At 39.3% G+C, this 13689-nt stretch overlaps 1 protein-coding gene and 1 pseudogene across 1 annotated transcript in view; one reads left to right on the top strand and one right to left on the bottom strand.

The window, feature by feature from the left end:
• LOC102863937 overlaps positions 1-762 on the top strand; it is a 1793-nt pseudogene extending 1031 nt beyond the window's left edge.
• RALGPS1 (Ral GEF with PH domain and SH3 binding motif 1) overlaps positions 1-13689 on the bottom strand; it is a 460947-nt gene that overhangs the window by 368391 nt on the left and 78867 nt on the right. The gene's annotated exons all lie outside the window — the stretch shown is intronic.

Raw genomic sequence — 13689 nt, forward strand, 5'->3', positions numbered from 1 at the left:
CAGTGGAGAGAGAGAAGGAGCAGATGATGCGGGAGAAGGAGGAGCTGATGCAGAGGCTGCAGGACTACGAGCAGAAGACCAAGAAGGCCGAGAAAGAACTCTCCGACCAGATCCAGAGGGCCCTGCAGCTGGAGGAGGAGAGGAAGCAGGTCCAGGAGGAGGCGGAGCGCCTGGAGGCCGACTGCATGGCCGCAATGCGGGCCCAAGGAGGAGCTGGAGTGCCAGGCGGTGGATCAGATAAAGAGCCAGGAGCAGCTGGCTGCAGAGCTGGCCGAGTACACAGCCAAGATTGCCCTTCTTGAAGAGGCCCGGCGGCGCAAGGAGGACGAAGTGGAAGAGTGGTAGCACCGGGCCAAAGAGGCCCAGGATGGCCTGGTGAAGACCAAGGAGGAACTGCACCTGGTGATGACGGCGCCCCCACCGCCGCCCCCGTTGTACGAGCCAGTGAACTTCCACGTCCAGGAGAACATGCAGGAGAAGGGCAGCGAGTACACGGGCTACAGCGCCGAGCTCTCCAGTGAGGGCATCATGGATGACTGCAACGAGAAGCGCATCATGGAGGCCGAGAAGAACGAGCGCGTGCAGCGGCAGCTGAGGACCCTGACCAATGAGCTGTCCCAGGCCCGGGACGAGAACAAGAGGACCCACAACGACATCATCCACAATGAGAACATGCGGCAGGGGCGTGACAAGTACAAGACCCTGCGGCAGATCCGGCAGGGCAACACCAAGCAGAGGATCGACGAGTTCGAGGCCATGTAGGCACGGCTGAGGCAGGACTGTCCCCTGAGCACGTGCTCCTGGGATTTGCCGGCTAGCACCCCTCATCATATTCCAGTTTTCTTTCCAGCGTGAGTAGTTCACTTCAGTGGGAGCGTCTGGGGGCCGGAGGGCTTCTGGACTGTTACCCAATTGTATCATAGTGCCAAACAGGTGTTCTGTTAGGATCACACGGCCACTTCCTGTTTTGTGCTTGGAGCAGGACTGATTGGAGTTTAGGGAACGATGCCTAGAAAAGTCGGGAGAGGAGTTTTCACACTCGCACCTACGGCAGGTGTCAGTACAATTAAAACCCACCCGTGGCTCATTTCTGTGCCATACTTTCTTCTGTGTTTGAAGTTAGATAATTGATCTTGGTCTTGATTTCTAGGAATAATCCATCTTTGCATGTTTGGGGTTTTTTTGGGGGTCTTTTTTGAGGGGTGCAAACTGAGTCTAACACACACACACACATCTTTGCATGTTTGGGGTTTTTTGGGGGGTCTTTTTTGAGGGGTGCAAACTGAGTCTAACACACACACACACACACACACACACACACACACACACACACACATTTCCTCCCTCCGGTACAGTCAGCCGACCAAATCCCACAGCGCTCACGCAGAGCAAGCGAGCGAGGCGGACACTCATGCTTATTAAACTATTTTTACTTTGTTTTGCTTTAACATTTAGAGGGACACACTGTCGGACTTCTTCACCTAATTAATGATCAGCAATAGAATATAGTATTTATATATAAGTGATAATACGGATTTGTAACATTAGCTTTAAAAGGGAAAGTTTTGTTCTGTATATTTTGTTACCTTTTACAGAATATTAAAAGAATTAAATGTGGAAACCACGGCACTTAGTCTGGCGTGGCTGGTGGCTGTCCGGGAGTCCTTCCCCTGCCGCCATCCCTTCTGTGAAAATGGGTCCTTTTATTTTGTCATACGCATGGCTGGGTGTGCACCTCTGTGTTCAGGCAAAGTGGCTAGTTTGGAACACGCATGCTGTCTGCGTCAGACCCCAGCCGTGAAGGGCACCCGCATTCCCACCAGTCCCAGATCTGACCGCACTCCAGAGAGCTGTCCCAACCCTCCCTTCTCCTGCTGCCTTGCCCTCTTCAGCTACGATGCCCTGTGGATCACGTTCCACCTTCACCGTGTGAAATAAAAGACATTCCAGGCAGTGAAAAAAATATATATATGCTGCATAAAAATACCAATAATAAAAAAAAAGTTTCAAAATTAAGGAAAAAAAAAGACTACAAGATGTATAACCATCATCTAAATCAGGATTAAAACATGGCAGCACCTCAGCCCCCTACCTTAAAACTCATTTGAAGTCATAGTGCCTACTCCAAGTATAATCACTTTTAAACTTCTCTCATAAGTAGTTTTGTCACTTTTGAAGTTTTATGTAAATGGAAGCATAAAATAGATACCTTTTTTGTGGCTTCTTAAAGCCATACCACTTGGTTTAGGCTTGGTTTACTAGAGAGAAGCAAATTTAGTGAAACACTCTGGTGCCTTAGTGGTAAGAAGTTGCTCTGCCAGTCTAAAGTTATATGGTTCAAATCCACCAGCTGCTCAGAGGGAAAAAGATGGACAGCTTCTCTTGTAGAATTTACTGCCTCTAAAAATCCCCTGAAGATCAGCTATGAGTCGGTTCGCACTCAACAATACACAACAATAACGTGTGTTTATATGTATATGTTGTTTGTGTTATGTGCTGTAGAGTCGCTTGTGACTCTTAGCAATCCTATGCACAATAGCTCAGAACGTTGCCTTATCCTGAACCAATCTCCCCATCTCTGACAAATCTGCCCCTGTTGCCCCAGAGACCATGTCAATCTGTCTCATCCAGGGCATTCCTCTTTAGCACCATCCCTCTGCCCTTCCAAGCATGATGTCCTTCTCCAAGGACCTATCCCATATAATGCCAAAGTATGTCCGGCAGAGCTTCAAAATCCTAGCCTCCAAGGAGAAACTTGATTTCACCCTCTCCAGAACAAACCTGCTGGTTCTCTTGGCAGTCCATAATGTGTTCAATACTCTTCTCCAGCACCACAACTCAAAGGCATCAATTCTTCTGTCATCCTTATTCATTGTCCAGCTCTCTGATGCATAGCACAGCATCAGACACACCTTAGTTTCCAGACCGACATTCTTGCTCTTCAGCACTCAAGATTTTTCCAGTGCAATTCAACTTTTGTTTTCATGATTGCTCGTACCAAGAGTGTGGATTGTGGAACTAAACAATTTGAAATTGTTCACCAATCTCAGTTTCTTCTCCATCTATCATGAATGATGCTGCCATTTGGCAGAGTGGTAAGAATCTTTGTTTTCTTGATGTTGAGCTTCAATTCATATAGGAGACTGTGTGCAGTCCTTAACCTTCTGCATCAAATGCTTCAAGTCCTCCTCAGTCTTGGCAAGGAAAGTTGTGGTCAAGTGCTGTAGTTGACTCCAACTCATAGCGACCCTATGGACAGTAAATGGGAATCTATGTGTGTGCCTGAAGAAAGATATTTATTTCAAAGAAATGACTCACACAGTTGTGGAGGCTGACAAGTTCCAAATCCATGAATTATATGACAGGCTGGAGGCTTCTGCTGACTCATGAGGTGGTAGGAGTCCATGGATCAACGGTCTTCATTGTCATTGTGCACCATTGAGTAGGAACTGACTCAGCTGACCTTTCAGTTAGTCTTTGGAGTCAGTAAATTACACCGGAGGAGAGAGCCCATCTTCTTCTCTCAGAGCAACTAGTAAATTTGAACTATGTGCCTTTTGGTTAACAGCACAGTTCCAGAGCTCCCAGTGGGAGTCCCAAAATCTGCAGGTCAGCACAACTCTAAATGTTCCTATGGTAGTCCAAAAACTGCATGTTAGATGGTGGCTTTTGGCTTATAGATCATGAACTGAAGTTGAGGTGATGAAGACTTGAATGTAGTATTGAGAGAAAGCCAACTATCTTTGCGAGAATGCCCAGATATATTGGATATAGGCCACACTCTCAAGGAAACTCTTCTTATCGAGATAAGGTGATGACAGAAGGTGGTATCAAGGAGGTGATTATATTGTATTTCATTACGAACAACCAGTCAATTTAATGTCTACTAAACCATGAGAGTTATAACCTAATAAAGTTTAAACATTAGCATTAATTATCAAATTGATTATTATTGTTGATAAATATTCTGGTTGTTTCCAGTTTATGGTTGTCATGGACACTGCTGCCAAAATATTGAACATGTCTTCTGATGGATATAACACGTGTTTCTCTTGAGTGTATTAACCAGAAGTGGAATTGATCGATCACAAAGTGTTCAGCTTAATAACTCTTGAAACCCACCCCACTGCCATGGAGTCAATTCTGAGTCATGTTGATGTTCCATTGGGTATATGAGGCTGCAAGTCTATGGGAGTGACTAGCTAGTATTTCTGTTGTGAAGCAGCTGGTGGATTCAGACTGCTGATGTTTTGGTTGACAATCCAATATGTATTACACTGCACCACCAAGACACCTAATATATGCCATGACTGTTTCCAAAGGTGTCTGTACTAATTTGCATTCCTATCAGCAATTGGTCCTTATCTTTTGATCACTTGGTACTATATTGTTGGAGGGTGAAACAGCAGTAAATGTAGTACTCAAATCAATGTGTTTCCCTTTTTTTCAGGGGTCAGGGGTCCCTCAAGTCTTTAGGGTTGTTTTGGTTGTATTTTTAAATAGCTAGGTTATTATTGTTGTTATTATATATTTATTGCTGTGTTTACTCAACTTTCATAGTTAAATCTTCTTGTTGTTATGTGCCATAGAGTCGCCTATGACTCATAGCAACCCTGTGTACAACAGCCCTAAACCCCGCTCTGTTCTGTGCCAGTCTCACTGTCTCTGACACACCCACCCCCACTACTCCAGTCATTGAATCATTCCACCGCATAGAGGGTCTTCCTCTTCTACAATGTCCCTCTACTCTTCCAAGCATGACGTCCCTCTCCAAAGAACTGGTCACTCCCTGCAACAGTACAAAGTATGTCAGACAAATCTTCAGAATACTTGCCTCCAAGGAACAGCCTGGTTTAACCCTCTCAAGGATGAACCTGTCTGTTTTCTTCACAGCCCATGGTATATTCAATACTCTTCTCCAGCACCATAGCTCAAAGGCATCAATTCTCCTTCTGTCCTCCCTAATCATTGTCCAGCTTTCTGATGTATAGCAAGTGACTGAAAAGACCATGGCTAGAATCAAGTGCACCTTAGTCTCCAGAGTGACACCATTGCTCTTCGATACTCTGGAGAGGTCCCTAACAGCAGACTTTCCCATCATAATACATCTTTCTTACAACAACAATTTTATCATAGACAGAGTAAAAATTTCCTTTATGTATAAAGTTACTTTATGTATAAAATTGTGTAGAAAAAAAGCTTTTTTAAAGTTATACAAAGGCATCATTCAACATGGAATAGCAACCGAGGGTGCCATGAGATAGAACCATGTATTTCTATGTAATGATAATTTTCATGGCTACCATGTTACTATATCTAATGTTGGAGTATCTAGAATATGTTACTTTTGAAAGGAATTTATGAAACTCTGCCTTATCTTTCTAATTATGTGCACCTGTTTGGGTTCGCAGTGATTGTAGTTAAACCTGAAAATGTCAAGTGAAAATATTCATAGTATCATATAAATAACAACATGGTCAGATATCCACCCCACATGCTCCTGCACCTTTTTCTACCAATCATTAAGTTCAATGTTTACTGTAATTTGACTCACAGACTTTACTCTCAGTTGTGGGGTTCATGAGGGAGATAGGTTGGGGAGTGGGGGAGGCAAAGAATATTGCCCAATGCAAGTCTAGGTTTAGTCTAGCAGCTTCAAGTTAGATTAACAAGACATAATTCCTCCCTTAAGGAAAGTACAGATTTCAGTTCAGCAGCACAAATGGGAGAAGTCTCTGATTTCCTCAATATTCCAACAAATGTTATCTCAGAGCAGTTACAAGTGAGCTTTTCCTTCAGTCACTCAGAAAACAAAGCCTTCACTATTGCATCAACTCCAACATTCCTCCAGTTTTTCTCAAAGCAGTGCCATAGTGTCTTTACTCTCTCTCCACCACCATCTTCATAGTGTTTCCAGTCTCTTTATCACTGTCTCTGACAGTGTAGAAAACTTTTTCTTATATTGACCCCACAACTGTTGATGATTTACAAGACTATGTGTCTACAGTTAAGGTAGCTGGAGATCATGACCCAATGGCTAGAAAAAGGTAAATTTTGAAGAGTTCTGACACCCCACCACCAATTACTAAGTCCCTTTACATATTTTTCAACATATTTTAATATTTTTACTACCTGTACTACTGTGAAAAATAAATGCTACTTCCATTTGGTAAAGCAAATACCATAAAATAGAAGGGAAAAGTACATCAGGTGTAACCTAGTTTTGTAGTTTGGTGGTTAATAGTATATTCCTCAATATAAATTGTAATCACTTTGGCTAGTTAATTTGTTAATCCCAAATTTTTGAAATAAAAAACCTGTCTACCTTTTCTCAAATACAAAAAATCTTTGACATCTTAATTTTTTCTCCATTTATCTAAATGTTGTTTATTTGTCTACTTGTGAAGATATTTTTGTTTCTTATTTCTATTTCATTTTTTTATTTTAATGAAAGTTTAGAGAGACTTTGGATTTCCATTCATTCATTGTTGCACACTTTCCTCCCTTCCCACCACTCCTGTCCAGTTAGCTTTTCTCTTTGAAAAGTAAACAAAAAAAAAGAAAATTCTTTTGTTATACAATCCCTCTCCCCCCCACCACGCCCATCTACTCCACTATACAGCTTTCATTCTGGACCCTTGTCATGACAGTAATACCTAATCATATATTCTTCCTAAACAGTTCTCTCCCTCATCTGTTTCAATGTAGTATACATTATTTATCCCATCTTTTCTTAGTTTCCCCCCATCTCCAATGTCAGTCCTTCTTTACGACAGTGGCACTATGCAGTATTTGTCCTTTTGTGACTGAGATATTTCACTCAACATACTGTCCTCTAGGGTCACCCGTTTTGTGTATTTCATGAGTTCTTTATTGTTGGCTATATGAATATCTTCTCTGCTGAAGTGTTTATTCATATCCTGTGCCAATTTTGCAACTGGGTTGTTTATCTTGTTGTGGTGCCTAAGTATTCCATAAATTCTAGATATAAGTCCCTTATCAGACATGTCATTGACAAATATTTTTTCCCAGTCTGTGGCTTCCATTTTTACCCTGTGGAGAAGTTATTGGATGTGGAAAGGGATTTGATTCTTAGAAGCTCCCATTCATCTATTTTATCCACTCCAGGCTGTATTCTTAAGATTTACAGGCAATTTACAAAAGCTCTCGGAAAAATAATAGGCCTTAACAGATAACTGCTAAACACAAATACAATAATAATGTAATATAGAACTTCGGGGTAAGATAGTGGACTACACAGACAAAGTTCCTCTCTGACTGGGTCCTCACCACTCATAGAGCATCTCTGCCCCACACACATGCCACTACCATATTTGAAGCAGTTCATCCTCCAAGTAGTGCTATCTCTTCCTTCTAGCTATCTCTCTGACTATGTACTTTGTCTGCCTAGTGGGCAGATTGGGAGGAGGGAAAGAAAATAGGAAAGATTCAATGGGGACTTGAAAAGATAGTGTAACATTCTCCATAATAGATAATATTTTAGGTCACAAAGCAAGCATCAATAAATTAAAAAACCTAGAAATAATACAAAGCAGTTTCTTAGTCCAAAATGCTAAAAAATTAGGAAATAGTAGCAAGAGGAAAAAGAAGGGGAAAACCATAAATTTGGAAACTGAACAACATCCTGTTTGAACATGAGTGGGTAATAGAAAAAAAAAATTTTAAAAAGATATTTCTTGAAACAAATAACAATGAAAACACATCTTACCAAAACCTCTGGATAACAGCCAAGGCAGTAATTAGAGGCCAATTTCTAGCAATAAGCAAACACATCAAAAGGGAAGAAAAAAATGATAAGTGAAAGGGGCAATGTTACAATGGAATATTATGAAACACTATTCAAACAAACATGAAACCCTAGAGGAAATGAACAAATACTTAGAAACTCACAACCTTCCTCCAGTGACACAGACCAAAGTAGAACACCTGAATAGACCCATTCCAAAGAAATAATTAACAGGACCAAATGGTTTACTTGTGAATTTTATCAAACATTCAGAGAAGAACTGTCACCAATTCTACATAAAGTATTTCAGAAAATAGCAAAAGGTAGAATCCTCCCAGACTCATTTTATATAGCAAACATATCCTTGATACCAAAATCAGGTAAAGACACCATCAAAACTGAAAACGGCAAACCAGTATCTCTCATGAACACAGACGCAAAAATCCTCAATAAAATCTTGGCCAACAGAATCCAACAGTACATTAAAAAAATAAAAATCACCATGATCAAATGGGCTTTGTAACAGGTATGCAAGGATGGTTCAACATAAGAAAAATAATCAATGTAATTTAACACATTAACAAAGTAAAGAACAAGAACCACATGATCCTGTCAATTGATGCAGAGAAGGCCTTTGACAAAATCCAACACCTTTTGCTGATTAAAACACTAAGCAAAAGAGGAATAGAGGGGAATTTCTTCAACATAAAAGTATATAGTGATAAAGTACATAAAGTATAGAAAGTGAAAAGTATATAGGCAAAACCAAGAAACAACATAATTCTCAATGGAGAGAGATGTAATGGCATTCTCTTTGAGAACAGGAACTAGGCAAGAATGCCCACGATCACCTCTCCTATTCAAAATTGTATTGAAAGTCTTAATGATAACAATGAGGCAAGAGAAGGAACTAAGAGGTATCCAAATTGGCAAAGAGGAGGTAAAATTATCTCTAAGTGCACATGATATGATAGTATACTTAGAAAACCTTAACAACTCAAGAAAGAAAACTACTGGACATAGTTAATCAATTCAGTAAAGTGGCAGGCTACAAGATCAACATATAATAATCACTTGACAAAGAATACAGAACTGGAGCTAAGAAAAACAATACCCATCACAAGAATAAACACTTGGGAGTATATCTAACTGCAGACACAAGAGACCGATTCTAAGAAAATTACAAAACATTACAGAAAACAAAAAAGAGATCTGGAGAAATGGAAGAATATGCCATGCTCATGGATAGGAAGACTCAATATTGTAAAAATGACAATTCTACCAAAGGCACTCTACAAGTTCAACGAAATCCCAGTACAAATACCAATTCTATTCTTCAACAAGATGGAAAAGGCAATTTCCAATTTTATCTAGAATGGAAAGTGACCCCAAATAAGCAAAGCACTCCTGAAAAAGAGAAACAAGGTAGGAGGCACTCCCTGATCTCAAATTCTACTACATAGCCATGGTGGTACAGCGACAGATGCATAGATCAATGGAATAGAATTTAGAATCCAGAAATCAGCTCATCTACCTATGGTCAACAGATTTTTGACAAGGAGACAAAATCAGTTAAGTTGTGAAATGAAAACCATGTTAACAACTGGTGTTGGCAAAATTGGAAAACTATCTGTAGAAAACTCAAGCAAGATCCACACCTCACTCCATGCACAAAAAACAATTTGAAGTGGATCAAAGACCTCAGAGTATAACCAAAACTATAAACAGCAGATAGAATCTTGGAAGAACTCTAGAAGCCCTAATCCACAATACAAATGAACAGTCTTTCAAGCATCTTGAGTAACCGGAGAGAATAAAATAAAATAAACAAATGGGACCTTCTAAGATCAAACCCCTATGTACATTAAAAAAAGAAAACAAAAAAAAACCCCAAAAAACCTTCCCCAACAGGGAGAAAGGAAATCCACAGACTGGGGGGAAAATTTGGTAATGACATATCTAATAAGGGACTAATATCTAAAATGTATAGAGTATCTCAGCACCTCAACAAGAAAGAAGTAAACAACCGAATTGCAAAATGGGCACAAGGATACAAATACACATTTCACCAAAGAAGAAATTCAGATGGTAAACAAACACATGAAGAGATATTCAAAATCCCTAGCTAACAGAGAATGCAAATAAAAACAACTATGAGATACCATGTTTCCCTAGTAACAATAGCAACGTTCAATGAAGCAGACAACAAATGCTAGCAAGTTTGTGGAGAGATTAGAACCCTTCATTCACTGCTACTGGGAGAGTAAAATGGTACAACCAATATGGAACCACTATCTTTCTCAAAAAGTTGGAAATATAAATACCATTTGACTCAGTAATTCCACTACTAGGAATATACCCTAAAGAAACGAGAGCTGCCATCCAAAGATATATATGCACATCCATTTATTGCTGTGTTATTCACAACAGCAAAGAGATGGAAGCAACACACGTCCCCATGAACAAATGGATAGAAAAACTATGGTATATTCATTCAACAGAATACTACACAGCACTGAAAAACAATAAACTCATAAAATATTATACAACATGGGTGACTGTGGAGGACATTACGCTGAGTGAAATATCTCAGTCACAAAAGAATAAATACTGCATAACAACACTGTTGTAAAACAGATTTGAAGGGTTTGAAGGAAAACTAGGAAAAGGGGATAAATAATGAACACTGCATTGGAACAGATGAAAGAAAGAACTGTTTAAAAGAGATATATGATTAGATATTATTTGTATGACAACAGCCTAAGAGGTACACAGCAAAGTGGACTGGGGAAGGGCAGATGGGGGCGGGGGAGGGAGGAGATTGTGCAACAATTAATGAATTGTTTTTTCAAGTGAATTGGGGCATAGGAAAGAAAATATGCAGCACTGAATGAATGAAAATTCAACTTTTCTGTAAACATTTGTTAAAATAAATTTTAATAATCACAAAGGAAAATGGTATAATAATAGGCATAGAGTAACGTTAATTGATTATGATATATATGAATGACTGTATGAAACAATGCAAATAAGGGATTATATGAAACACAATGTATATGAGTGAAACACAATGTAAATGAATTCTTGTGTAAAAACCAATTAGAAATTGTAAAAAAAAAAAAAAAACCCACCAGCCGAACTTCTCCACACAAATAAGAGAGAACATACACCACCTTTCTGTATCACAATAGTCAGAAAATAAGGAGTTCAAACAATAGTTCTCAAACTAGCAAGTGATGCAATATAGTCACACAGTTAAACTAGATACAGCAAGAGAAAATAAGGTTAATGTTGCCACAATGCACTGGAGGCAGTAGATAACATTAAATCTGTCAAAAAAATCAAAATAACATGAAACAAAAAAGTGACCAAAATGCAGAAGCAGAAAACTTTTCAGAGATATGTTATTTCAACATCCCAATAAGGCATTCAAAAGAAACACAGTTAAGTGTCTTTGAAAGATTGGGAAAAATTTTGAAGAAGCCATAGGGAAAAAAACAGGCAAATATAGATAAAAACAATTATTTTAAAAAATGAAATATTAAATCTAAAATCAATAATGAAAGCAAAATAAAAAGTAATACAAAAATAACACTGAATACATTAATACACTAAGACTAAAATTTAAAAAACAGGTAGCATATTGAAAGGGCAAGTGAGCAAAATTGAAAAAATGAAAAGCAGATTTAATGAGCTGGAGGACAAAGCTTTAAATACTTATCTGTTAGAGGAATAATCAGAGAAAAAAAGGAAGATAAATGAAGAAAGCATAAGGATCATGAGAAACAACATGATGAGGAGAAACTTACATGTGACTGGAAATTCCAGTAAAGAAAGAAAGGGAGGGAACAGAGAAAAAGGAAGAAAGTTGAAAGATTAAAAACAAAAAAATCAACTAAGATTTGCTGAAAGAACATTGTCCAAATACTATGAAAATGGAGAAAGCATGCACTCAAGAAACTGAACAAACCTTAAAGGGAACAGGCTCAGAAAGAAAAACACCAAGACACACTGACTCAAATTTTCCAAAATTAATGAAAGAAAAGGAATGCCTGAAAGTAGCTCAGGAAAAACTAAGAATTATGTAAAAAGCAGAACCAATAAGATAAACTGTGATTTCTCAACAAAACCCATGAAGACAGCTCAACATCAAGAAAACAAAAGATTCTCACCACCAGGCCAAGGGGCAGCACCACCAAAGATGGAGAAGAGATTAAGGTTGTTAACAATTTCAGCTTCCTCAGGTCTACAATCAACATTCTTTTATTATTATTATTAATTTTAATGAACATTTACAGAGATTTTGTATTTCCATACATTCATTGTTGCACTTTTCCCCCTGCCCCCCAACCCACCACGCCCCAGGTTCGCTCTTCTCTTTGAAAAGTAAAAGAATTCCTTCATTGGTATACAACCCCCCCATACCCCCTCCTCCACCCCAAGTATACTCCACTCTGCAACCTTCATTCCAGACTGTTATGATAATCTTAATACCCTATAATATATTGCTTTTAAACTGTTCTCTCCCTCATCTGTTTCAATGCAGTATACATAAGTTATCCAGTTTTTCTCATTCTTGATACTAACAGTCAAGAAATCAAAAGACAAATTGCACTGAGAAGTCTACTGTCAGGGACCTCTCCAGAGTGCTAAGGGGCAGCCTCAGTCTAGAGACTAAGGTGCACGTGATCCAAACCATAGTCTTAACAATGACTTGCTATGCATCAGAGAGCTAGAAAATAACTAAGGATGACAGAAGAATTGATGCCTTTGAGTTGTGGTGCTGTAAGTACTGAACATAGCAAGGATCGACAAGAGAATAAACAGTTCTGTTCTGGAGAGAGTAAAACCACGTTGCTCTTTGGAGGCAAAAATTGTGAAGCTTTCCAAAGGCACATGGTTTGAATTTACCAGATGCTCCCCTGGAAAAGAAGGGGCAATCTCCTCTCATGTGAGTCGGATCCGATTCGATGGTACACAACAACAGCCAAATTGTGAAGCTTCCACTCACACACTTTGGGCATGTTCCCAGGAGGAACCAGTCCTTGGAGAAGGACATCATGCTTGAAAGGAGGGTTAGCACAGGAGACAAGACCCTGGATGAGAAAGACTGACAGTGACTTTGGTAATGGGGGAAGGTGTGTCAGAGATGGTGAGGCTGACTCAAGATAATGCAGGATTCAGAGCTACTGAGGTTTGAATAGCAGGGTCACTGAGTTGGGGAAGATTTGATGACACATAACAACAGTCATCTGGATGGCACCTAAGAGCAACTACCATCTTTTGCAATCTGAAATTTGTCACACATGCAATCAAGCCAAATTAGTAATAATTTATGACTGGAATGCAAAAGTTGAAAACAAAAAAGGAATGGTAGTTGGAAAATAGAGTGTTTTGGAGCAGAAATTATGCTGGAGATGGCAAAATCCATGACTTAGTCATTATAAATACTTTAAAAAAAATGGTGATTATGCACATGGATCTCACCTGAAGGATTATACAGAAATCAGACTGATTATATCTGTAAAGGAAAAGTTGGCACAGTTCACTATCAGCAGTCAAAACAAGGTCAGGGGCTGACTGGAACAGACCATCAACTACTCATATGGAAGTTCAAGCTGACACTAAGAAAATTAAAATAAGTCCATGAGAACAAAAACACAACCCTGAGCCTATCTCAACTGAATTTAAAACTGTCTCAAGAATAGATGTGTTGCACTGAACACTAATGGCTGAAGACTAGACGAATTATGGGAGGATATCATCTATGACTTTGCTATGACCATTTGCACTCTTCCTGGATGATACCCTTGATATCCTCCCACAACTCATCTGGCCTTCACTCATTAGTGTTCAAAGCCTCAAACCTGTTCCTGAGATGGTTCTGAAATTCAGGTGGGATAGACTCAAATTCATATTTTGGTTGCCTTGGATTTGGTATA

The sequence above is a fragment of the Elephantulus edwardii genome, unplaced genomic scaffold (assembly GCF_000299155.1).
Source record: "Elephantulus edwardii isolate Elephantulus edwardi_28Jun2011 unplaced genomic scaffold, EleEdw1.0 scaffold00116, whole genome shotgun sequence".
In the NCBI taxonomy this organism is placed as follows: domain Eukaryota; kingdom Metazoa; phylum Chordata; class Mammalia; order Macroscelidea; family Macroscelididae; genus Elephantulus; species Elephantulus edwardii.